This window comes from Oncorhynchus clarkii, chromosome 19 (genome assembly GCF_045791955.1).
Source record: "Oncorhynchus clarkii lewisi isolate Uvic-CL-2024 chromosome 19, UVic_Ocla_1.0, whole genome shotgun sequence".
Classification (NCBI taxonomy): Eukaryota; Metazoa; Chordata; class Actinopteri; order Salmoniformes; family Salmonidae; genus Oncorhynchus; species Oncorhynchus clarkii.
Window position 1 is genome coordinate 63,793,015 of NC_092165.1, and position 25,727 is coordinate 63,818,741.

General features: G+C 44.3%; 1 protein-coding gene across 1 annotated transcript in view; it reads right to left on the minus strand.

Annotated features, from left to right (window-relative positions):
* Window positions 1-19,905, minus strand: part of LOC139374550 (lysyl oxidase homolog 3B-like) — a 74,610-nt gene extending 54,705 nt beyond the window's left edge. Inside the window, exon 1 of the mRNA XM_071115542.1 lies at window positions 19,715-19,905. The gene's annotated coding sequence lies outside the window, so the exon portion shown is untranslated. The remainder of the gene's footprint in view (window positions 1-19,714) is intronic.
* Window positions 19,906-25,727: the final 5,822 nt, after the last annotated feature.

Genomic DNA, 25,727 nt, shown 5'->3' on the forward strand with positions numbered 1-25,727 from the left:
TTACACTTGTGTCTATAAGGTAGTAGTTTTGGAATTGTTAGCTAGATTACTTGTTGGTTATTACTGCATTGTCGGAACTAGAAGCACAAGCATTTCGCTACACTCTCATTAACATCTGCTAACCATGTGTATGTGACAAATAAAATTTGATTTGATTTGATTTGAAGTAGACTAATACATTATTATAACCAGCATAACCTCTCTATGTAGGCTATTACATTATTATAACCAGCATAACCTCTCTATGTAGACTATTACATTATTATAACCAGCATAACCTCTCTATGTAGGCTATTAAATTATTATAACCAGCATAACCTCTCTAAGTAGACTATTACATTATTATAACCAGCATAACCTCTATGTAGGCTATTACATTATTATAACCAGCATAACCTCTTTAAGTAGACTATTACATTATTATAACCAGCATAACCTCTCTATGTAGGCTATTACATTATTATAACCAGCATAACCTCTCTATGTAGGCTATTACATTATTATAACCAGCATAACCTCTTTAAGTAGACTATTACATTATTATAACCAGCATAACCTCTCTATGTAGGCTATTACATTACTATAACCAGCATAACCTCTCTATGTAGACTATGTAGACTATATGTCCATCATGGAACATAAACCATGTAGACTATATGTCCATCATGGAACATAAACCATGTATACTATATGTCCATCATGGAACATAAACCATGTAGACTATATGTCCATCATGGAACACAAACCATGTAGACTATATGTCCATCATGGAACATAAACCATGTAGACTATATGTCCATCATGGAACATAAACCATGTAGACTATATGTCCATCATGGAACATAAACCATGTAGACTATATGTCCATCATGGAACATAAACCATGTAGACTATATGTCCATCATGGAACATAAACCATGTAGACTATATGTCCATCATGGAACATAAACCATGTAGACTATATGTCCATCATCAGCTAGTATCCCTACCTGCAATGTACAGGCTACTCCATCCTACCTGGAGTGTATAGACTACTCCATCCTACCTGGAGTGTATAGACTACTCCATCCTACGTACAGTGTATAGACTACTCCATCCTACCTACAGTGTATAGACTACTCCATCCTACGTACAGTGTATAGACTACTCCATCCTACCTACAGTGTATAGACTACTCCATCCTACCTGGAGTGTATAGGCTACTCCATCCTACCTACAGTGTATAGACTACTCCATCCTACCTACAGTGTATAGACTACTCCATCCTACCTGGAGTGTATAGGCTACTCCATCCTACCTACAGTGTATAGACTACTCCATCCTACCTACAGTGTATAGACTACTCCATCCTACCTACAGTGTATAGGCTAATCCATCCTACCTACAGTGTATAGACTACTCCATCCTACCTACAGTGTATAGGCTACTCCATCCTACCTACAGTGTATAGGCTACTCCATCCTACCTACAGTGTATAGACTACTCCATCCTACCTACAGTGTATAGGCTACTCCATCCTACCTACAGTGTATAGGCTACTCCATCCTACCTACAGTGTATAGACTACTCCATCCTACCTACAGTGTATAGACTACTCCATCCTACCTACAGTGTATAGGCTACTCCATCCTACCTACAGTGTATAGGCTACTCCATCCTACCTGCAGTGTATAGGCTACTCCATCCTACCTACAGTGTATAGACTACTCCATTCAGCTAGTATCCCTACATGCAGTGTATAGACTACTCCATTCAGCTAGTATACCTACCTGCAGTGTATAGACTACTCCATTCAGCTAGTATCCCTACCTACAGTGTATAAACTACTCCATCCTACCTACAGTGTATAGGCTAATCCATTCAGCTAGTATACCTACCTGCAGTGTATAGACTACTCCATCCTACCTACAGTGTATAGGCTACTCCATTCAGCTAGTATCCCTACCTACAGTGTATAGACTACTCCATTCAGCTAGTATCCCTACCTGCAGTGTATAGACTACTCCATCCTAACTGCAGTATATAGACTACTCCATCCTACCTACAGTGTATAGACTACTCCATTCAGCTAGTATACCTACCTACAGTGTATAGACTACTCCATCCTACCTACAGTGTATAGGCTACTCCATCCTACCTACAGTGTATAGACTACTCCATCCTACCTACAGTGTATAGGCTACTCCATCCTACCTACAGTGTATAGGCTACTCCATCCTACCTACAGTGTATAGACTACTCCATCCTACCTACAGTGTATAGGCTACTCCATCCTACCTACAGTGTATAGGCTACTCCATCCTACCTACAGTGTATAGACTACTCCATCCTACCTACAGTGTATAGACTACTCCATCCTACCTACAGTGTATAGGCTACTCCATCCTACCTACAGTGTATAGGCTACTCCATCCTACCTGCAGTGTATAGGCTACTCCATCCTACCTACAGTGTATAGACTACTCCATCCTACCTACAGTGTATAGACTACTCCATTCAGCTAGTATCCCTACCTACAGTGTATAGACTACTCCATTCAGCTAGTATACCTACCTACAGTGTATAGACTACTCCATCCTACCTACAGTGTATAGACTACTCCATTCAGCTAGTATACCTAACTGCAGTGTACAGACTACTCCATCCTACCTGCAGTGTATAGGCTACTCCATCCTACCTACAGTGTATAGACTACTCCATCCTACCTACAGTGTATAGACTACTCCATTCAGCTAGTATCCCTACCTGCAGTGTATAGACTACTCCATCCTACCTGCAGTGTATAGACTACTCCATCCTACCTACAGTGTATAGACTACTCCATCCTACCTACAGTGTATAGGCTACTCCATCCTACCTGCAGTGTATAGGCTACTCCATCCTACCTACAGTGTATAGACTACTCCATCCTACCTACAGTGTATAGACTACTCCATTCAGCTAGTATCCCTACCTGCAGTGTATAGACTACTCCATCCTACCTACAGTGTATAGACTACTCCATTCTACCTACAGTGTATAGACTACTCCATTCTACCTACAGTGTATAGACTACTCCATTCAGCTAGTATATCCTACCTACAGTGTATAGACTACTCCATTCAGCTAGTATCCCTACCTACAGTGTATAGACTACTCCATTCAGCTAGTATCCCTACCTGCAGTGTATAGACTACTCCATCCTACCTACAGTGTATAGACTACTCCATTCAGCTAGTATACCTACCTACAGTGTATAGACTACACTATTCAGCTAGTATCCCTACCTGCAGTGTATAGACTACTCCATCCTACCTGCAGTGTATAGACTACTCCATTCAGCTAGTATACCCTACCTGCAGTGTATAGACTACTCCATTCAGCTAGTATCCCTACCTACAGTGTATAGACTACTCCATTCTACCTGCAGTGTATAGACTACTCCATCCTACCTGCAGTGTATAGACTACTCCATCCTACCTACAGTGTATAGACTACTCCATCCTACCTACAGTGTATAGACTACTCCATCCTACCTGCAGTGTATAGACTACTCCATTCAGCTAGTATACCTACCTACAGTGTATAGACTACTCCATCCTACCTACAGTGTATAGACTACTCCATCCTACCTGCAGTGTATAGACTACTCCATTCAGCTAGTATACCTACCTACAGTGTATAGACTACTCCATCCTACCTACAGTGTATAGACTACTCCATCCTACCTGCAGTGTATAGACTACTCCATTCAGCTAGTATACCTACCTACAGTGTATAGACTACTCCATCCTACCTACAGTGTATAGACTACTCCATCCTACCTGCAGTGTATAGACTACTCCATTCAGCTAGTATACCTACCTACAGTGTATAGGCTACTCCATCCTACCTACAGTGTATAGACTACTCCATTCAGCTAGTATATCCTACCTGCAGTGTATAGACTACTCCATCCTACCTGCAGTGTATAGGCTAATCCATTCAGCTAGTATCCCTACCTGCAGTGTATAGACTACTCCATCCTACCTGCAGTGTATAGACTACTCCATTCAGCTAGTATATCCTACCTGCAGTGTATAGACTACTCCATCCTACCTACAGTGTATAGACTACTCCATCCTACCTGGAGTGTATAGACTACTCCATCCTACCTACAGTGTATAGACTACTCCATCCTACCTGCAGTGTATAGACTACTCCATCCTACCTACAGTGTATAGACTACTCCATCCTACCTACAGTGTATAGACTACTCCATTCAGCTAGTATCCCTACCTGCAGTGTATAGACTACTCCATCCTACCTGCAGTGTATAGACTACTCCATTCAGCTAGTATCCCTACCTGCAGTGTACAGACTACTCCATTCAGCTAGTATCCCTACCTGCAGTGTATAGACTACTCCATCCTACCTGCAGTGTATAGACTACTCCATCCTACCTGCAGTGTATAGACTACTCCATCCTACCTACAGTGAATAGACTACTCCATCCTACCTACAGTGTATAGACTACTCCATCCTACCTGCAGTGTATAGACTACTCCATTCAGCTAGTATACCTACCTACAGTGTATAGACTACTCCATCCTACCTACAGTGTATAGACTACTCCATCCTACCTGCAGTGTATAGACTACTCCATTCAGCTAGTATACCTACCTACAGTGTATAGACTACTCCATCCTACCTACAGTGTATAGACTACTCCATCCTACCTGCAGTGTATAGACTACTCCATTCAGCTAGTATACCTACCTACAGTGTATAGACTACTCCATCCTACCTACAGTGTATAGACTACTCCATCCTACCTGCAGTGTATAGACTACTCCATTCAGCTAGTATACCTACCTACAGTGTATAGACTACACTATTCAGCTAGTATCCCTACCTGCAGTGTATAGACTACTCCATCCTACCTGCAGTGTATAGACTACTCCATTCAGCTAGTATACCCTACCTGCAGTGTATAGACTACTCCATTCAGCTAGTATCCCTACCTACAGTGTATAGACTACTCCATCCTACCTGCAGTGTATAGACTACTCCATCCTACCTGCAGTGTATAGACTACTCCATCCTACCTACAGTGTATAGACTACTCCATCCTACCTACAGTGTATAGACTACTCCATCCTACCTGCAGTGTATAGACTACTCCATTCAGCTAGTATACCTACCTACAGTGTATAGACTACTCCATCCTACCTACAGTGTATAGACTACTCCATCCTACCTGCAGTGTATAGACTACTCCATTCAGCTAGTATACCTACCTACAGTGTATAGACTACTCCATCCTACCTACAGTGTATAGACTACTCCATCCTACCTGCAGTGTATAGACTACTCCATTCAGCTAGTATACCTACCTACAGTGTATAGACTACTCCATCCTACCTACAGTGTATAGACTACTCCATCCTACCTGCAGTGTATAGACTACTCCATTCAGCTAGTATACCTACCTACAGTGTATAGGCTACTCCATCCTACCTACAGTGTATAGACTACTCCATTCAGCTAGTATATCCTACCTGCAGTGTATAGACTACTCCATCCTACCTGCAGTGTATAGGCTAATCCATTCAGCTAGTATCCCTACCTGCAGTGTATAGACTACTCCATCCTACCTGCAGTGTATAGACTACTCCATTCAGCTAGTATATCCTACCTGCAGTGTATAGACTACTCCATCCTACCTACAGTGTATAGACTACTCCATCCTACCTGGAGTGTATAGACTACTCCATCCTACCTACAGTGTATAGACTACTCCATCCTACCTGCAGTGTATAGACTACTCCATCCTACCTACAGTGTATAGACTACTCCATCCTACCTACAGTGTATAGACTACTCCATTCAGCTAGTATCCCTACCTGCAGTGTATAGACTACTCCATCCTACCTGCAGTGTATAGACTACTCCATTCAGCTAGTATCCCTACCTGCAGTGTACAGACTACTCCATTCAGCTAGTATCCCTACCTGCAGTGTATAGACTACTCCATTCAGCTAGTATCCCTACCTGCAGTGTATAGACTACTCCATTCAGCTAGTATACCTACCTGCAGTGTATAGACTACTCCATTCAGCTAGTATCCCTACCTACAGTGTATAGACTACTCCATCCTACCTACAGTGTATAGGCTAATCCATTCAGCTAGTATACCTACCTGCAGTGTATAGACTACTCCATCCTACCTACAGTGTATAGGCTACTCCATTCAGCTAGTATCCCTACCTACAGTGTATAGACTACTCTATTCAGCTAGTATCCCTACCTGCAGTGTATAGACTACTCCATCCTACCTACAGTGTATAGACTACTCCATTCAGCTAGTATCCCTACCTGCAGTGTCCAGGCTACTCCATCCTACCTGCAGTGTATAGACTACTCCATTCAGCTAGTATACCTACCTACAGTGTATAGACTACTCCATTCAGCTAGTATACCTACCTACAGTGTATAGACTACTCCATTCAGCTAGTATCCCTACATGCAGTGTATAGACTACTCCATTCAGCTAGTATACCTACCTGCAGTGTATAGACTACTCCATTCAGCTAGTATCCCTACCTACAGTGTATAGACTACTCCATCCTACCTACAGTGTATAGGCTAATCCATTCAGCTAGTATACCTACCTGCAGTGTATAGACTACTCCATCCTACCTACAGTGTATAGGCTACTCCATTCAGCTAGTATCCCTACCTACAGTGTATAGACTACTCCATTCAGCTAGTATCCCTACCTGCAGTGTATAGACTACTCCATCCTAACTGCAGTATATAGACTACTCCATCCTACCTACAGTGTATAGACTACTCCATTCAGCTAGTATACCTACCTACAGTGTATAGACTACTCCATCCTACCTACAGTGTATAGGCTACTCCATCCTACCTACAGTGTATAGACTACTCCATCCTACCTACAGTGTATAGGCTACTCCATCCTACCTACAGTGTATAGGCTACTCCATCCTACCTACAGTGTATAGACTACTCCATCCTACCTACAGTGTATAGGCTACTCCATCCTACCTACAGTGTATAGGCTACTCCATCCTACCTACAGTGTATAGACTACTCCATCCTACCTACAGTGTATAGACTACTCCATCCTACCTACAGTGTATAGGCTACTCCATCCTACCTACAGTGTATAGGCTACTCCATCCTACCTGCAGTGTATAGGCTACTCCATCCTACCTACAGTGTATAGACTACTCCATCCTACCTACAGTGTATAGACTACTCCATTCAGCTAGTATCCCTACCTACAGTGTATAGACTACTCCATTCAGCTAGTATACCTACCTACAGTGTATAGACTACTCCATCCTACCTACAGTGTATAGACTACTCCATTCAGCTAGTATACCTACCTGCAGTGTACAGACTACTCCATCCTACCTGCAGTGTATAGGCTACTCCATCCTACCTACAGTGTATAGACTACTCCATCCTACCTACAGTGTATAGACTACTCCATTCAGCTAGTATCCCTACCTGCAGTGTATAGACTACTCCATCCTACCTGCAGTGTATAGACTACTCCATCCTACCTACAGTGTATAGACTACTCCATCCTACCTACAGTGTATAGGCTACTCCATCCTACCTGCAGTGTATAGGCTACTCCATCCTACCTACAGTGTATAGACTACTCCATCCTACCTACAGTGTATAGACTACTCCATTCAGCTAGTATCCCTACCTGCAGTGTATAGACTACTCCATCCTACCTACAGTGTATAGACTACTCCATTCTACCTACAGTGTATAGACTACTCCATTCTACCTACAGTGTATAGACTACTCCATTCAGCTAGTATATCCTACCTACAGTGTATAGACTACTCCATTCAGCTAGTATCCCTACCTACAGTGTATAGACTACTCCATTCAGCTAGTATCCCTACCTGCAGTGTATAGACTACTCCATCCTACCTACAGTGTATAGACTACTCCATTCAGCTAGTATACCTACCTACAGTGTATAGACTACACTATTCAGCTAGTATCCCTACCTGCAGTGTCCAGGCTACTCCATCCTACCTGCAGTGTATAGACTACTCCATTCAGCTAGTATACCTACCTACAGTGTATAGACTACTCCATTCAGCTAGTATCCCTACCTGCAGTGTATAGACTACTCCATCCTACCTACAGTGTATAGACTACTCCATTCAGCTAGTATACCTACCTACAGTGTATAGACTACACTATTCAGCTAGTATCCCTACCTGCAGTGTATAGACTACTCCATCCTACCTACAGTGTATAGGCTAATCCATTCAGCTAGTATACCTACCTGCAGTGTATAGACTACTCCATCCTACCTACAGTGTATAGGCTACTCCATTCAGCTAGTATCCCTACCTACAGTGTATAGACTACTCCATTCAGCTAGTATCCCTACCTGCAGTGTATAGACTACTCCATCCTAACTGCAGTATATAGACTACTCCATCCTACCTACAGTGTATAGACTACTCCATTCAGCTAGTATACCTACCTACAGTGTATAGACTACTCCATCCTACCTACAGTGTATAGGCTACTCCATCCTACCTACAGTGTATAGACTACTCCATCCTACCTACAGTGTATAGGCTACTCCATCCTACCTACAGTGTATAGGCTACTCCATCCTACCTACAGTGTATAGACTACTCCATCCTACCTACAGTGTATAGGCTACTCCATTCTACCTACAGTGTATAGGCTACTCCATCCTACCTACAGTGTATAGACTACTCCATCCTACCTACAGTGTATAGACTACTCCATCCTACCTACAGTGTATAGGCTACTCCATCCTACCTACAGTGTATAGGCTACTCCATCCTACCTGCAGTGTATAGGCTACTCCATCCTACCTACAGTGTATAGACTACTCCATCCTACCTACAGTGTATAGACTACTCCATTCAGCTAGTATCCCTACCTACAGTGTATAGACTACTCCATTCAGCTAGTATCCCTACCTGCAGTGTATAGACTACTCCATCCTACCTACAGTGTATAGACTACTCCATTCAGCTAGTATACCTACCTACAGTGTATAGACTACACTATTCAGCTAGTATCCCTACCTGCAGTGTATAGACTACTCCATCCTACCTGCAGTGTATAGACTAATCCATTCAGCTAGTATACCCTACCTGCAGAGTATAGACTACTCCATTCAGCTAGTATACCTACCTACAGTGTATAGACTACACTATTCAGCTAGTATCCCTACCTGCAGTGTATAGACTACTCCATCCTACCTACAGTGTATAGGCTAATCCATTCAGCTAGTATACCTACCTGCAGTGTATAGACTACTCCATCCTACCTACAGTGTATAGGCTACTCCATTCAGCTAGTATCCCTACCTACAGTGTATAGACTACTCCATTCAGCTAGTATCCCTACCTGCAGTGTATAGACTACTCCATCCTAACTGCAGTATATAGACTACTCCATCCTACCTACAGTGTATAGACTACTCCATTCAGCTAGTATACCTACCTACAGTGTATAGACTACTCCATCCTACCTACAGTGTATAGGCTACTCCATCCTACCTACAGTGTATAGACTACTCCATCCTACCTACAGTGTATAGGCTACTCCATCCTACCTACAGTGTATAGGCTACTCCATCCTACCTACAGTGTATAGACTACTCCATCCTACCTACAGTGTATAGGCTACTCCATCCTACCTACAGTGTATAGGCTACTCCATCCTACCTACAGTGTATAGACTACTCCATCCTACCTACAGTGTATAGACTACTCCATCCTACCTACAGTGTATAGGCTACTCCATCCTACCTACAGTGTATAGGCTACTCCATCCTACCTGCAGTGTATAGGCTACTCCATCCTACCTACAGTGTATAGACTACTCCATCCTACCTACAGTGTATAGACTACTCCATTCAGCTAGTATCCCTACCTACAGTGTATAGACTACTCCATTCAGCTAGTATCCCTACCTGCAGTGTATAGACTACTCCATCCTACCTACAGTGTATAGACTACTCCATTCAGCTAGTATACCTACCTACAGTGTATAGACTACACTATTCAGCTAGTATCCCTACCTGCAGTGTATAGACTACTCCATCCTACCTGCAGTGTATAGACTAATCCATTCAGCTAGTATACCCTACCTGCAGAGTATAGACTACTCCATTCAGCTAGTATCCCTACCTGCAGTGTCCAGGCTACTCCATCCTACCTGCAGTGTATAGACTACTCCATTCAGCTAGTATACCTACCTACAGTGTATAGACTACTCCATTCAGCTAGTATACCTACCTACAGTGTATAGACTACTCCATTCAGCTAGTATCCCTACATGCAGTGTATAGACTACTCCATTCAGCTAGTATCCCTACCTACAGTGTATAGACTACTCCATCCTACCTACAGTGTATAGGCTAATCCATTCAGCTAGTATACCTACCTGCAGTGTATAGACTACTCCATCCTACCTACAGTGTATAGGCTACTCCATTCAGCTAGTATCCCTACCTACAGTGTATAGACTACTCCATTCAGCTAGTATCCCTACCTGCAGTGTATAGACTACTCCATCCTAACTGCAGTATATAGACTACTCCATCCTACCTACAGTGTATAGACTACTCCATTCAGCTAGTATACCTACCTACAGTGTATAGACTACTCCATCCTACCTACAGTGTATAGGCTACTCCATCCTACCTACAGTGTATAGACTACTCCATCCTACCTACAGTGTATAGGCTACTCCATCCTACCTACAGTGTATAGGCTACTCCATCCTACCTACAGTGTATAGACTACTCCATCCTACCTACAGTGTATAGGCTACTCCATCCTACCTACAGTGTATAGGCTACTCCATCCTACCTACAGTGTATAGACTACTCCATCCTACCTACAGTGTATAGACTACTCCATCCTACCTACAGTGTATAGGCTACTCCATCCTACCTACAGTGTATAGGCTACTCCATCCTACCTGCAGTGTATAGGCTACTCCATCCTACCTACAGTGTATAGACTACTCCATCCTACCTACAGTGTATAGACTACTCCATTCAGCTAGTATCCCTACCTACAGTGTATAGACTACTCCATTCAGCTAGTATACCTACCTACAGTGTATAGACTACTCCATCCTACCTACAGTGTATAGACTACTCCATTCAGCTAGTATACCTACCTGCAGTGTACAGACTACTCCATCCTACCTGCAGTGTATAGGCTACTCCATCCTACCTACAGTGTATAGACTACTCCATCCTACCTACAGTGTATAGACTACTCCATTCAGCTAGTATCCCTACCTGCAGTGTATAGACTACTCCATCCTACCTGCAGTGTATAGACTACTCCATCCTACCTACAGTGTATAGACTACTCCATCCTACCTACAGTGTATAGGCTACTCCATCCTACCTGCAGTGTATAGGCTACTCCATCCTACCTACAGTGTATAGACTACTCCATCCTACCTACAGTGTATAGACTACTCCATTCAGCTAGTATCCCTACCTGCAGTGTATAGACTACTCCATCCTACCTACAGTGTATAGACTACTCCATTCTACCTACAGTGTATAGACTACTCCATTCTACCTACAGTGTATAGACTACTCCATTCAGCTAGTATATCCTACCTACAGTGTATAGACTACTCCATTCAGCTAGTATCCCTACCTACAGTGTATAGACTACTCCATTCAGCTAGTATCCCTACCTGCAGTGTATAGACTACTCCATCCTACCTACAGTGTATAGACTACTCCATTCAGCTAGTATACCTACCTACAGTGTATAGACTACACTATTCAGCTAGTATCCCTACCTGCAGTGTATAGACTACTCCATCCTACCTGCAGTGTATAGACTAATCCATTCAGCTAGTATACCCTACCTGCAGAGTATAGACTACTCCATTCAGCTAGTATCCCTACCTACAGTGTATAGACTACTCCATCCTACCTGCAGTGTATAGACTACTCCATCCTACCTGCAGTGTATAGACTACTCCATCCTACCTACAGTGTATAGACTACTCCATCCTACCTACAGTGTATAGACTACTCCATCCTACCTGCAGTGTATAGACTACTCCATTCAGCTAGTATACCTACCTACAGTGTATAGACTACTCCATCCTACCTACAGTGTATAGACTACTCCATCCTACCTGCAGTGTATAGACTACTCCATTCAGCTAGTATACCTACCTACAGTGTATAGACTACTCCATCCTACCTACAGTGTATAGACTACTCCATCCTACCTGCAGTGTATAGACTACTCCATTCAGCTAGTATACCTACCTACAGTGTATAGACTACTCCATCCTACCTACAGTGTATAGACTACTCCATCCTACCTGCAGTGTATAGACTACTCCATTCAGCTAGTATACCTACCTACAGTGTATAGGCTACTCCATCCTACCTACAGTGTATAGACTACTCCATTCAGCTAGTATATCCTACCTGCAGTGTATAGACTACTCCATCCTACCTGCAGTGTATAGGCTAATCCATTCAGCTAGTATCCCTACCTGCAGTGTATAGACTACTCCATCCTACCTGCAGTGTATAGACTACTCCATTCAGCTAGTATATCCTACCTGCAGTGTATAGACTACTCCATCCTACCTACAGTGTATAGACTACTCCATCCTACCTGGAGTGTATAGACTACTCCATCCTACCTACAGTGTATAGACTACTCCATCCTACCTGCAGTGTATAGACTACTCCATCCTACCTACAGTGTATAGACTACTCCATCCTACCTACAGTGTATAGACTACTCCATTCAGCTAGTATCCCTACCTGCAGTGTATAGACTACTCCATCCTACCTGCAGTGTATAGACTACTCCATTCAGCTAGTATCCCTACCTGCAGTGTACAGACTACTCCATTCAGCTAGTATCCCTACCTGCAGTGTATAGACTACTCCATTCAGCTAGTATCCCTACCTGCAGTGTATAGACTACTCCATTCAGCTAGTATACCTACCTGCAGTGTATAGACTACTCCATTCAGCTAGTATCCCTACCTACAGTGTATAGACTACTCCATCCTACCTACAGTGTATAGGCTAATCCATTCAGCTAGTATACCTACCTGCAGTGTATAGACTACTCCATCCTACCTACAGTGTATAGGCTACTCCATTCAGCTAGTATCCCTACCTACAGTGTATAGACTACTCCATTCAGCTAGTATCCCTACCTGCAGTGTATAGACTACTCCATCCTACCTACAGTGTATAGACTACTCCATTCAGCTAGTATCCCTACCTGCAGTGTCCAGGCTACTCCATCCTACCTGCAGTGTATAGACTACTCCATTCAGCTAGTATACCTACCTACAGTGTATAGACTACTCCATTCAGCTAGTATACCTACCTACAGTGTATAGACTACTCCATTCAGCTAGTATCCCTACATGCAGTGTATAGACTACTCCATTCAGCTAGTATACCTACCTGCAGTGTATAGACTACTCCATTCAGCTAGTATCCCTACCTACAGTGTATAGACTACTCCATCCTACCTACAGTGTATAGGCTAATCCATTCAGCTAGTATACCTACCTGCAGTGTATAGACTACTCCATCCTACCTACAGTGTATAGGCTACTCCATTCAGCTAGTATCCCTACCTACAGTGTATAGACTACTCCATTCAGCTAGTATCCCTACCTGCAGTGTATAGACTACTCCATCCTACCTGCAGTATATAGACTACTCCATCCTACCTACAGTGTATAGTATACCTACCTACTACTCCATTCAGCTAGTATACCCTACCTGCAGTGTATAGACTACTCCATTCAGCTAGTATCCCTACCTACAGTGTATAGACTACTCCATCCTACCTGCAGTGTATAGACTACTCCATCCTACCTGCAGTGAATAGACTACTCCATCCTACCTACAGTGTATAGACTACTCCATTCAGCTAGTATACCCTACCTGCAGTGTATAGACTACTCCATTCAGCTAGTATCCCTACCTACAGTGTATAGACTACTCCATCCTACCTGCAGTGTACAGACTACTCCATCCTACCTGCAGTGTATAGACTACTCCATTCAGCTAGTATACCTACCTCCAGTGTATAGACTACTCCATCCTACCTACAGTGTATAGACTACTCCATCCTACCTGCAGTGTATAGACTACTCCATTCAGCTAGTATACCTACCTACAGTGTATAGACTACTCCATCCTACCTACAGTGTATAGACTACTCCATCCTACCTGCAGTGTATAGACTACTCCATTCAGCTAGTATACCTACCTACAGTGTATAGACTACTCCATCCTACCTACAGTGTATAGACTACTCCATCCTACCTGCAGTGTATAGACTACTCCATTCAGCTAGTATACCTACCTACAGTGTATAGGCTACTCCATCCTACCTACAGTGTATAGACTACTCCATTCAGCTAGTATATCCTACCTGCAGTGTATAGACTACTCCATCCTACCTGCAGTGTATAGGCTAATCCATTCAGCTAGTATCCCTACATGCAGTGTATAGACTACTCCATCCTACCTGCAGTGTATAGACTACTCCATTCAGCTAGTATATCCTACCTGCAGTGTATAGACTACTCCATCCTACCTACAGTGTATAGACTACTCCATCCTACCTGGAGTGTATAGACTACTCCATCCTACCTACAGTGTATAGACTACTCCATCCTACCTGCAGTGTATAGACTACTCCATCCTACCTACAGTGTATAGACTACTCCATCCTACCTACAGTGTATAGACTACTCCATTCAGCTAGTATCCCTACCTGCAGTGTATAGACTACTCCATCCTACCTGCAGTGTATAGACTACTCCATTCAGCTAGTATCCCTACCTGCAGTGTACAGACTACTCCATTCAGCTAGTATCCCTACCTGCAGTGTATAGACTACTCCATTCAGCTAGTATCCCTACCTGCAGTGTATAGACTACTCCATTCAGCTAGTATACCTACCTGCAGTGTATAGACTACTCCATTCAGCTAGTATCCCTACCTACAGTGTATAGACTACTCCATCCTACCTACAGTGTATAGGCTAATCCATTCAGCTAGTATACCTACCTGCAGTGTATAGACTACTCCATCCTACCTACAGTGTATAGGCTACTCCATTCAGCTAGTATCCCTACCTACAGTGTATAGACTACTCCATTCAGCTAGTATCCCTACCTGCAGTGTATAGACTACTCCATCCTACCTGCAGTGTATAGACTACTCCATTCAGCTAGTATACCTACCTACAGTGTATAGACTACTCCATTCAGCTAGTATACCTACCTACAGTGTATAGACTACTCCATTCAGCTAGTATCCCTACCTGCAGTGTATAGACTACTCCATCCTACCTGCAGTGTATAGACTACTCCATTCAGCTAGTATACCTACCTACAGTGTATTGACTACTCCATCCTACCTGCAGTGTACAGGCTACTCCATCCTACCTGCAGTGTATAGGCTACTCCATTCAGCTAGTATCCCTACCTACAGTGTATAGACTACTCCATTCAGCTAGTATCCCTACCTACAGTGTATAGACTACTCCATCCTACCTGCAGTGTACAGGCTACTCCATCCTACCTGCAGTGTATAGACTACTCCATTCAGCTAGTATACCTACCTACAGTGTATAGACTACTCCATCCTACCTGCAGTGTATAGGCTACTCCATCCTACCTACAGTGTATAGACTACTCCATCCTACCTGCAGTGTATAGACTACTCCATCCTACCTGCAGTGTATAGGCTAATCCATTCAGCTAGTATCCCTACCTGCAGTGTACAGGCTACTCCATCCTACCTGCAGTGTATAGACTACTCCATCCTACCTACAGTGTATAGACTACTCCATTCAGCTAGTATCCCTACCTGCAGTGTCCAGGCTACTCCATCCTACCTGCAGTGTATAGACTACTCCATTCAGCTAGTATACCTACCTACAGTGTATAGACTACTCCATTCAGCTAGTATACCTACCTACAGTGTATAGACTACTCCATTCAGCTAGTATCCCTACCTGCAGTGTATAGACTACTCCATCCTACCTGCAGTGTATAGACTACTCCATCCTACCTGCAGTGTATAGGCTAATCCATTCAGCTAGTATCCCTACCTGCAGTGTATAGACTACTCCATCCTACCTACAGTGTATAGGCTACTCCATTCAGCTAGTATCCCTACCTGCAGTGTATAGACTACTCCATCCTACCTGCAGTGTATAGACTACTCCATCCTACCTGCAGTGTACAGGCTACTCCATCCTACCTGCAGTGTATAGACTACTCCATCCTACCTACAGTGTATAGACTACTCCATTCAGCTAGTATCCCTACCTACAGTGTACAGACTACTCCATTCAGCTAGTATCCCTACCTGCAGTGTATAGACTACTCCATTCAGCTAGTATCCCTACCTACAGTGTATAGACTACTCCATTCAGCTAGTATCCCTACCTGCAGTGTATAGACTACTCCATTCAGCTAGTATACCTACCTGCAGTGTATAGACTACTCCATTCAGCTAGTATACCCTACCTGCAGTGTAGAGACTACTCCATTCAGCTAGTATCCCTACCTACAGTGTACAGACTACTCCATCCTACCTACAGTGTATAGACTACTCCATCCTACCTGGAGTGTATAGACTACTCCATCCTACCTACAGTGTATAGACTACTCCATCCTACCTGGAGTGTATAGACTACTCCATCCTACCTACAGTGTATAGACTACTCCATCCTACCTGCAGTGTATAGACTACTCCATCCTACCTACAGTGTATAGACTACTCCATCCTACCTGCAGTGTATAGACTACTCCATCCTACCTACAGTGTATAGACTACTCCATCCTACCTGGAGTGTATAGACTACTCCATCCTACCTGGAGTGTATAGACTACTCCATCCTACCTACAGTGTATAGACTACTCCATCCTACCTGCAGTGTATAGACTACTCCATTCAGCTAGTATCCCTACCTACAGTGTATAGACTACTCCATCCTACCTACAGTGTATAGACTACTCCATCCTACCTACAGTGTATAGACTAATCCATTCAGCTAGTATCCCTACCTGCAGTGTATAGACTACTCCATCCTACCTGCAGTGTATAGACTACTCCATCCTACCTGCAGTGTATAGACTACTCCATCCTACCTACAGTGTATAGGCTACTCCATTCAGCTAGTATCCCTACCTACAGTGTATAGGCTAATCCATTCAGCTAGTATCCCTACCTACAGTGTATAGGCTAATCCATTCAGCTAGTATCCCTACCTGCAGTGTATAGACTACTCCATCCTACCTGCAGTGTATAGGCTACTCCATTCAGCTAGTATCCCTACCTGCAGTGTACAGGCTACATCCCCATTTCCAAAGAGAGACTTTGTCTGGTTACCAAAGACGAGCTCCTCCAAACATATTGAAATGATTCTGTCCAATAAGGCCATATCAACGGTAGTCCTCGGCTGAGCAAGGCAGTTAACCCACTGTTCCCCTGAACAAGGCAGTTAACCCACTGTTCCCCTGAACAAGGCAGTTAACCCACTGTTCCCCTAAACAAGGCAGTTAACCCACTGTTCCCCTGAACAAGGCAGTTAACCCACTGTTCCCCTGAACAAGGCAGTTAACCCACTGTTCCCCTGAACAAGGCAGTTAACCCACTGTTCCCCTGAACAAGGCAGTTATAACCCACTGTTCCCCTGAACAAGGCAGTTAACCCACTGTTCCCCTGAACAAGGCAGTTAACCCACTGTTCCCCTGAACAAGGCAGTTAACCCACTGTTCCCCTGAACAAGGCAGTTAACCCACTGTTCCCCTGAGCAAGGCAGTTAACCCACTGTTCCCCTGAACAAGGCAGTTAACCCACTGTTCCCCCGAGCAAGGCAGTTAACCCACTGTTCCCCTGAACAAGGCAGTTAACCCACTGTTCCCCCGAGCAAGGCAGTTAACCCACTGTTCCCCTGAACAAGGCAGTTAACCCACTGTTCCCCTGAACAAGGCAGTTAACCCACTGTTCCCCTGAACAAGGCAGTTATAACCCACTCTTCCCCTGAACAAGGCAGTTAACCCACTGTTCCCCTGAACAAGGCAGTTAACCCACTGTTCCCCTGAACAAGGCAGTTAACCCACTGTTCCCCTGAACAAGGCAGTTAACCCACTGTTCCCCTGAACAAGGCAGTTATAACCCACTGTTCCCCTGAACAAGGCAGTTAACCCACTGTTCCCCTGAACAAGGCAGTTAACCCACTGTTCCCCTGAACAAGGCAGTTAACCCACTGTTCCCCTGAACAAGGCAGTTAACCCACTGTTCCCCTGAACAAGGCAGTTAACCCACTGTTCCCCTGAACAAGGCAGTTAACCCACTGTTCCCCTGAACAAGGCAGTTAACCCACTGTTCCCCCGAGCAAGGCAGTTAACCCACTGTTCCCCTGAACAAGGCAGTTAACCCACTGTTCCCCTGAACAAGGCAGTTAACCCACTGTTCCCCTGAACAAGGCAGTTATAACCCACTGTTCCCCTGAACAAGGCAGTTAACCCACTGTTCCCCTGAACAAGGCAGTTAACCCACTGTTCCCCTGAACAAGGCAGTTAACCCACTGTTCCCCTGAACAAGGCAGTTATAACCCACTGTTCCCCTGAACAAGGCAGTTAACCCACTGTTCCCCTGAACAAGGCAGTTAACCCACTGTTCCCCTGAACAAGGCAGTTAACCCACTGTTCCCCTGAACAAGGCAGTTAACCCACTGTTCCCCTGAACAAGGCAGTTAACCCCACCCATTTATTCAATTTATCTTTGTTAAACTCTTATTTTCACCTAACCATAACCTTATACCGAACCCTAAAGTAAGACCAAAAGGCAATTGTTGCGAATGTAGACTTTGTGGCTGTGTTATCTAGTGAAAACCACTTGAAGCCCTCTCTCCCTCGGATTTACGTGCAGAATAATACGAGATGCTCTGAGACCAGGTTGCTCTCTCTCTCTCTCTCTCTCTCTCTCTCTCTCTCTCTCTCTCTCTCTCTCTCTCTCTCTCTCTCTCTCTCTCTCTCTCTCTCTCTCTCTCTCTCTCTCTCTCTCACTCTCTCACTCTCTCTCTCTCTCTCTCTCTCTCTCTCTCTCTCTCTCTCTCTCTCTCTCTCTCTCTCTCTCCAAAGGACAATTGATGAAATAAGGCTATTAACGCTACACGATTACTCCTATTATATAAGTTATCAGGACACTTTACAGGCAAATGGCAGATTAATACGTGAGAATTTCCTCAGGCACTAAGATTCAGACTACACACCAATATTGTAGCCATTAGCATTACTTCGCCAATATGATGGTTCTGTGTTAGACGGGACAGACTTGCTTTTGGGACAGATATGAAAAGACAGCTATCATTACCTGTGCTGATAATATCCCAGACACGCCATGGGACCTATAAATTACTATCCAGCTGTCTAACTTTCCAGCCGTCTGTCTAGCTCATTTAGGTTCAAGTAGATGCTCATCTTTCTCAAACCACAACCTGAACGTTTCAAATGTTACCAAGTAGTTCGTCTACATTTATAAAATGTATAATTTGGAAAGGAAGAATGAGGAGATGTATCTTAGCAAGTACCACATCACTGCCCCGATGACATTTGTTTTACCCTAACGGAAAAAGCTTGAACTTACCGGTTACAACGTGTCCAGCCTCGGAAGTTTTATAACGGTTTTAGATGCTTCCAGGGATAGACTCTTCTATACTAAATGTTATTTTCTCTAATGTTTTCAAAGGTTGATGAAATAAAAATTGAAATGGTTTCGTCTTGATTTATGCACCTTATAAGAAGCGTTCAGTGTGCGGGGCTTGGACCTCCTAGCCAATTGACTTTCAACCCTCTCTGTCGGTACATTGCCAGCTGTACAGCCCTCAGAGAGAGAGAGGAGGGAGAGCTGGAGCTGATTCGTCGATTTGTTGCACGACTTTAAAAGGGGACGGATTTCCCTGAAGACACTGCCCCTTTCATGGATGATTTTGTAAGAGATTTTCCACTTTCATAACGCTTTTATAACATCAATAAAAATGTTCACAATAATTCAAATTTATGTCTTTCTATTTCCAAGAAGATATAGAGAAAAATCTGACTTTCATTACCATTATTTAAGTTATGACAGCTTTTTAAAAACATTTTTCCTCGGATTTATTTAGGCTATCTTTCAATCGAAAACACATGGATTTCCATTACAGAATTTGCAAAAAGTAAAAGTAGGCTGTTTAAGTACCACCTGACCTTAAAATCATTTATTTTCCATACCAAATAAATCTATTACAAACACATTGTACATGTTATGTCACCAAAAGATTTATGGAGGTTTAAGGAGTGAAAGATGGGTCTGATTTTAAAGTTGCCAATTATTTCAAGCCTGTATGTAGGCAGCAGCCTCTCTGTGTTAGTGATGGCTGTTTATCAGTCTGATGGCCTTGAGATATAAGCTGTTTTTTCAGTCTCTCGGTCCCAGCTTTGATGCACCTGTACTGACCTCACCTTCTGGATGATAGCGGGGTGAACAGGCAGTGGCTCGGGTGGTTGTTGTCCTTGATTATCTTTTTGGCCTTCCTGTGACATGGGGTGCTGTAGGTTTCAAGGAGGGCAGGTAGTTTGCGCCTGGTGATGCGTTGTGCAGACCGCACCACCCTCTGGAGAGCCTTGCCGTTGTGGGCGGTGCAGTTGCCGTACCAGGCGGTGATACAGCCCGACAGGATGCTCTCGATTGTGCATCTGTACTGACCTTGTTTGTGAGGGTTTTAGGTGACAAGCCAAATTTCTTCAGCCTCCTGAGGTTGAAGAGGCACTGTTGCCTTCTCCACTGCTGCCCCGTTGATGTGGATATGGTGCTAGTTACTGAGTTATCTGCACAGTTATAGCCCAGAAAATCCTGAAAAAGTCATAGTGTGGTGTGTATGCCAGTGGGCAGTTGCCAGAGGAGAGAGAGAGACATTTGTGCAGCAGGTAAAATAATGATATACAACAGACAAACTAGATAACCAGCCAAACTACACACCATATTTTGAATTGGCTACCTTGCTAGTTAACTATTAAGCTATTAGCATGCATTAATGTTGAAGTCATATGCAGGGCCGGATTAAGATGTATTTTTTTTATTTATTTTTTACTACTCAAGGTGATGGCAGTAGCCTATCTCAAGATGAGATACTTTGAAAAACAGTTCTGCTGTTCGGCAACAACAACAAAAAATGGGTGTTGTTGCGAATTTATATTTATATTTGTTTATATTGGTGCCACACACAGACTAGTCTTCTCTTTTCAGCAGTATTTTGAATTGGCTATTTTGCTAGTTATCTATTAAGCTATTAGCATGCATTAATGTTAAAGTCATATGCAGTGTGTTGGGTGTTGTTGAGAATTGTTTATACTAGTCTTCTCTTTTCAGCAGTAGGCATTTACTTTCCAAACTGTACCTTGTTCCCGCAAAATAAAAGGAAACACTTGAGTAAAGAAGTGATACAACGTATATGCTGTGTGGTGGGGTGCGTTTTCCTGGCATGGTTTAGGTCCACTAGTAGAATCTACGCCACGGAGCATTGAAGTTGTTCTGGAAGCTCATGGAAGCCCAATAACCTTTTAATAAGACACTTTGTTGGTGTTTCCCTAATTTAGGTAGTTACGTGCGTGTGCTTGTGAGAACATTTTAATACACTGGTATTTTGTTAAACTATTAGATCCTCTGTCGCAAAATGTTGCTCTCTGGTATATTTTGAACATTGAGATCCTGGTATGTAGCCTGTAGAAAGACAGACAATCCTACGAAGACATGCTTTTAATAAATGTCACTTTAATAATGCCACTTTAATCATGTTTACATATCTTGCATTACTCATCTCATATGTATATACTATATTTTATACCATCTATTGCATCTTGCCTATGCCGCTCGGTCATCACTCATCCATATATTTATATGTACATATTCTCATTCACCCCTTTAGATGTGTGTATATTAGGTAGTTGTTGTGGAATTGTTAGATTACTTGTTGCATATTACTGCACTGTCAGAACTAGAAGCACAAGCATTTCTCTACACTCGCATTAACATCTGCTAACCATGTGTATGAGACCAATAACATCTGATTTTTCATAAATGTGCTCGCTTTGATCTAAAAATCCGCTCATGCCTGTCAACGCCTACAATAATTCTAATTCTAGTCAGATGTGCTCAGCACATCGCATCTGGAGGACTCTTTGATCTAATACCGGAGTAGCCTAATGGTGAAGGTGCATGAAGATATGACGTCATCGTTTTGAGCACTACCCACAGAGTGGTTAAACTACGACGTGCGACATGGTTCAATGTGCCAGTCAATCAGCACAGTCTACTTTTGAGGGTTTTTTTCTCAAATGGAGCTAGAACTGGGATCATGTATACTGTACTAATGCTGATTTAAAATGTTAAAAAAGAGCAACGGAGAGAAATGTACAATACGGCAAACGTAGCAAACGAGGTGTTTGTGGTGAGGACACGGGGGCCACCATCTTTATGCACCATCAGCATTATGTGTGACAGTGAGAAGTGTCTATCTGCCACCATCAGCTGCTGATGAGGTGTTTGTGGTGAGAACACGGGGGCCTCCATCTTTATGCACCATCAGCTGCTGAAGAGGCGTTTGTGGTGAGGACACGGGGGCAAGCTGCTGATGAGGCGTTTGTGGTGAGGACACGGGGGCCGCCATCTTTATGCACCTTCACCATTATGTGTGACCGTGAGAAGTGTCTCTCTGCCACCATCAGCTGCTGATGAGGTGTTTGTGGTGAGGACACGGGGGCTGCCATCTTTATACACCTTCAGCTGCTGATGAGGTGTTTGTGGTGAGGACACGGGGGCTGCCATCTTTATGCACCATCAGCTGCTGATGAGGTGTTTGTGGTGAGGACACGGGGGCCGTCATCTTTATGCACCATCAGCTGCTGATGAGGTGTTTGTGGTGAGGACACGGGGGCTGCCATCTTTATGCACCATCAGCTGCTGATGAGGTGTTTGTGGTGAGGACACGGGGGCCGCCATCTTTATGCACCATCAGCTGCTGATGAGGCGTTTGTGGTGAGGACACGGGGGCCGCCATCTTTATACACCATCAGCTGCTGATGAGGCGTTTGTGGTGAGGACACGGGGGCCGCCATCTTTATGCACCTTCAGCTGCTGATGAGGCGTTTGTGGTGAGGACACGGGGGCCGCCATCTTTATGCACCATCAGCTGCTGATGAGGCGTTTGTGGTGAGGACACGGGGGCAAGCTGCTGATGAGGTGTTGTGGTGAGGACACGGGGGCAAGCTGCTGATGAGGTGTTTGTGGTGAGGACACGGGGGCAAGCTGCTGATGAGGTGTTTGTGGTGAGGACATGGGGGCAAGCTGCTGATGAGGCGTTTGTGGTGAGGACACGGGGGCAAGCGACTCTGGATAAGCCATCAGCTGCTGATGGTGGCAGAGAGACACTTCTCAAATCCTCTCTGTCTGGATGGTTCGGTTAAAGGCTAATGCAGATTTTATCAGACTATTGGTGATGGAATTACACTCAAGTGTAAACTTCCAGTCATTTTTGGGTAGGGTGGTCTTTGGGTAGGGTGGTCTTTGGGTAGGGGGGTCTTTGGGTAGGGGGGTCTTTGGGTAGGGGGGTCTTTGGGTAGGGGGGTCTTTGTGTAGGGGGGTCTTTGGGTACGGGGGTCTTTGGGTAGGGTGGTCTTTGGGTAGGGTGGGCTTTGGGTAGGGGGGTCTTTGGGTAGGGGGGGTCTTTGGGTAGGGTGGTCTTTGGGTAGGCTGGTCTTTGGGTAGGCTGGTCTTTGGGTAGGCTGGTCTTTGGGTAGGGGGGTCTTTGGGTAGGGGGGTCTTTGGGTAAGGGGGTCTTTGGGTAGGGGGTCTTTGGGTAGGGGGTCTTTGGGTAGGGGGGTCTTTGGTTGAGAGCAGTCTTTGGGTAGGGGGTCTTTGGGTAGGGGGGTCTTTGGTTGAGAGCAGTCTTTGGGTAGGGTGGTCTTCGGTTGACCGTCTTTGGGTAAGACGGTCTTTGGGTCTTAAGTGATAGTTTGACCTTCAGGGCCACCATAGCAATCAGTATGATTTCAGAAGCTGGACACCTTGGACAGCCAGGCACCACTCTGAACAGCCAAACACCACCCTGAACAGCCAAATACCACCCTGAACAGCCAGGCACCACCCTGAACAGCCAGGCACCAACCTGAACAGCCAAACAGCACCCTGAACAGCCAGACACCACCCTGAACAGCCAGGCACCACCCTGAACAGCCAGGCACCACCCTGAACAGCCAAACACCACCCTGAACAGCCAGGCACCACCCTGAACAGCCAGGCACCACCCTGGACAGCCAGGCACCAACCTGGACAGCCAAACACCACCCTTTACAGCCAGGCACCACCCTGGACAGCCAAACACCACCCTGGACAGCCAGGCACCACCCTGAACAGCCAGGCACCAACCTGAACAGCCAAACACCAACCTGAACAGCCAGGCACCACCCTGGACAGCCAGGCACCACCCTGAACAGCCAGGCACCACCCTGAACAGCCAGGCACCACTCTGAACAGCCAAACACCACCCTGAACAGCCAAATACCACCCTGAACAGCCAGGCACCACCCTGGACAGCCAAACACCACCCTGGACAGCCAAACACCACCCTGGACAGCCAGGCACCACCCTGGACAGCCAAACACCACCCTGGACAGCCAGGCACCACCCTGGACAGCCAAACACCACCCTGGACAGCCAGGCACCACCCTGGACAGCCAGGCACCACCCTGGACAGCCAGGCACCACCCTTTTTTATTTACCTTGTATTTATACAGGTTTCCTCACTGAGATAACAAGAGAGACCTGATATATACATCGATCAAGTGTTTAAACTCCGCCAACTAAACTAGATCACCACATTTAAAACATTTCAGGAGAGAATTCCAGGACCACGGAGCTGAGTAACTAAAACTATTTCTACCATGACCTGTTCTAATTTTTGGTACTGTTAGAAGCAAATCAGAATGGGACCGCAAATTATAATTATTTACTGATCTGATTAAAAAAGAACAGCGATAGAACAGGGAAGTGGCTGAGGCCTGCATATATATCACATCACTAAAATCTAAAACCGCCAGTAATGTACATCATACCAGCTCCTTCCTGGTCTCCAGAGAGAAAAACAAGCCTTATGCCGGTAATTAAAACCTATTTTCAGCTTGAGCTTCCTTATCAAGTTCTCTACATGCACAGTGAAGCTCAGCTTGTCATCAACCCACACACCCAAATATTTGTACACTTTAACTTGCTCTATAGTATGTCCAGCCGATGTAGCAATGACATGATTAGTTACATGCCTGGCATTTGAAAATATCATACATTTTGTTTTACCCAAATTTAGAATCAGCTTTAAATCATACAGATTATGTTGTATGATGTTAAATGCTCTTTGGGCATTTTCAAAAGCCAAAGATAAACTACTACCACTTGAATAAAGAACAGTATCATCTGCATTAAAAATGAACACCTGCAGTTTCAATAAGATCCTCAATGTTGTTGATGTACAAAATAAACAACAGTGGGCCCAAAATAGAACCTTGTGGAACACCTTAGCACACTTCTATGGACTCAATCATCATCTGCCATTACACATTGTGTACGATTT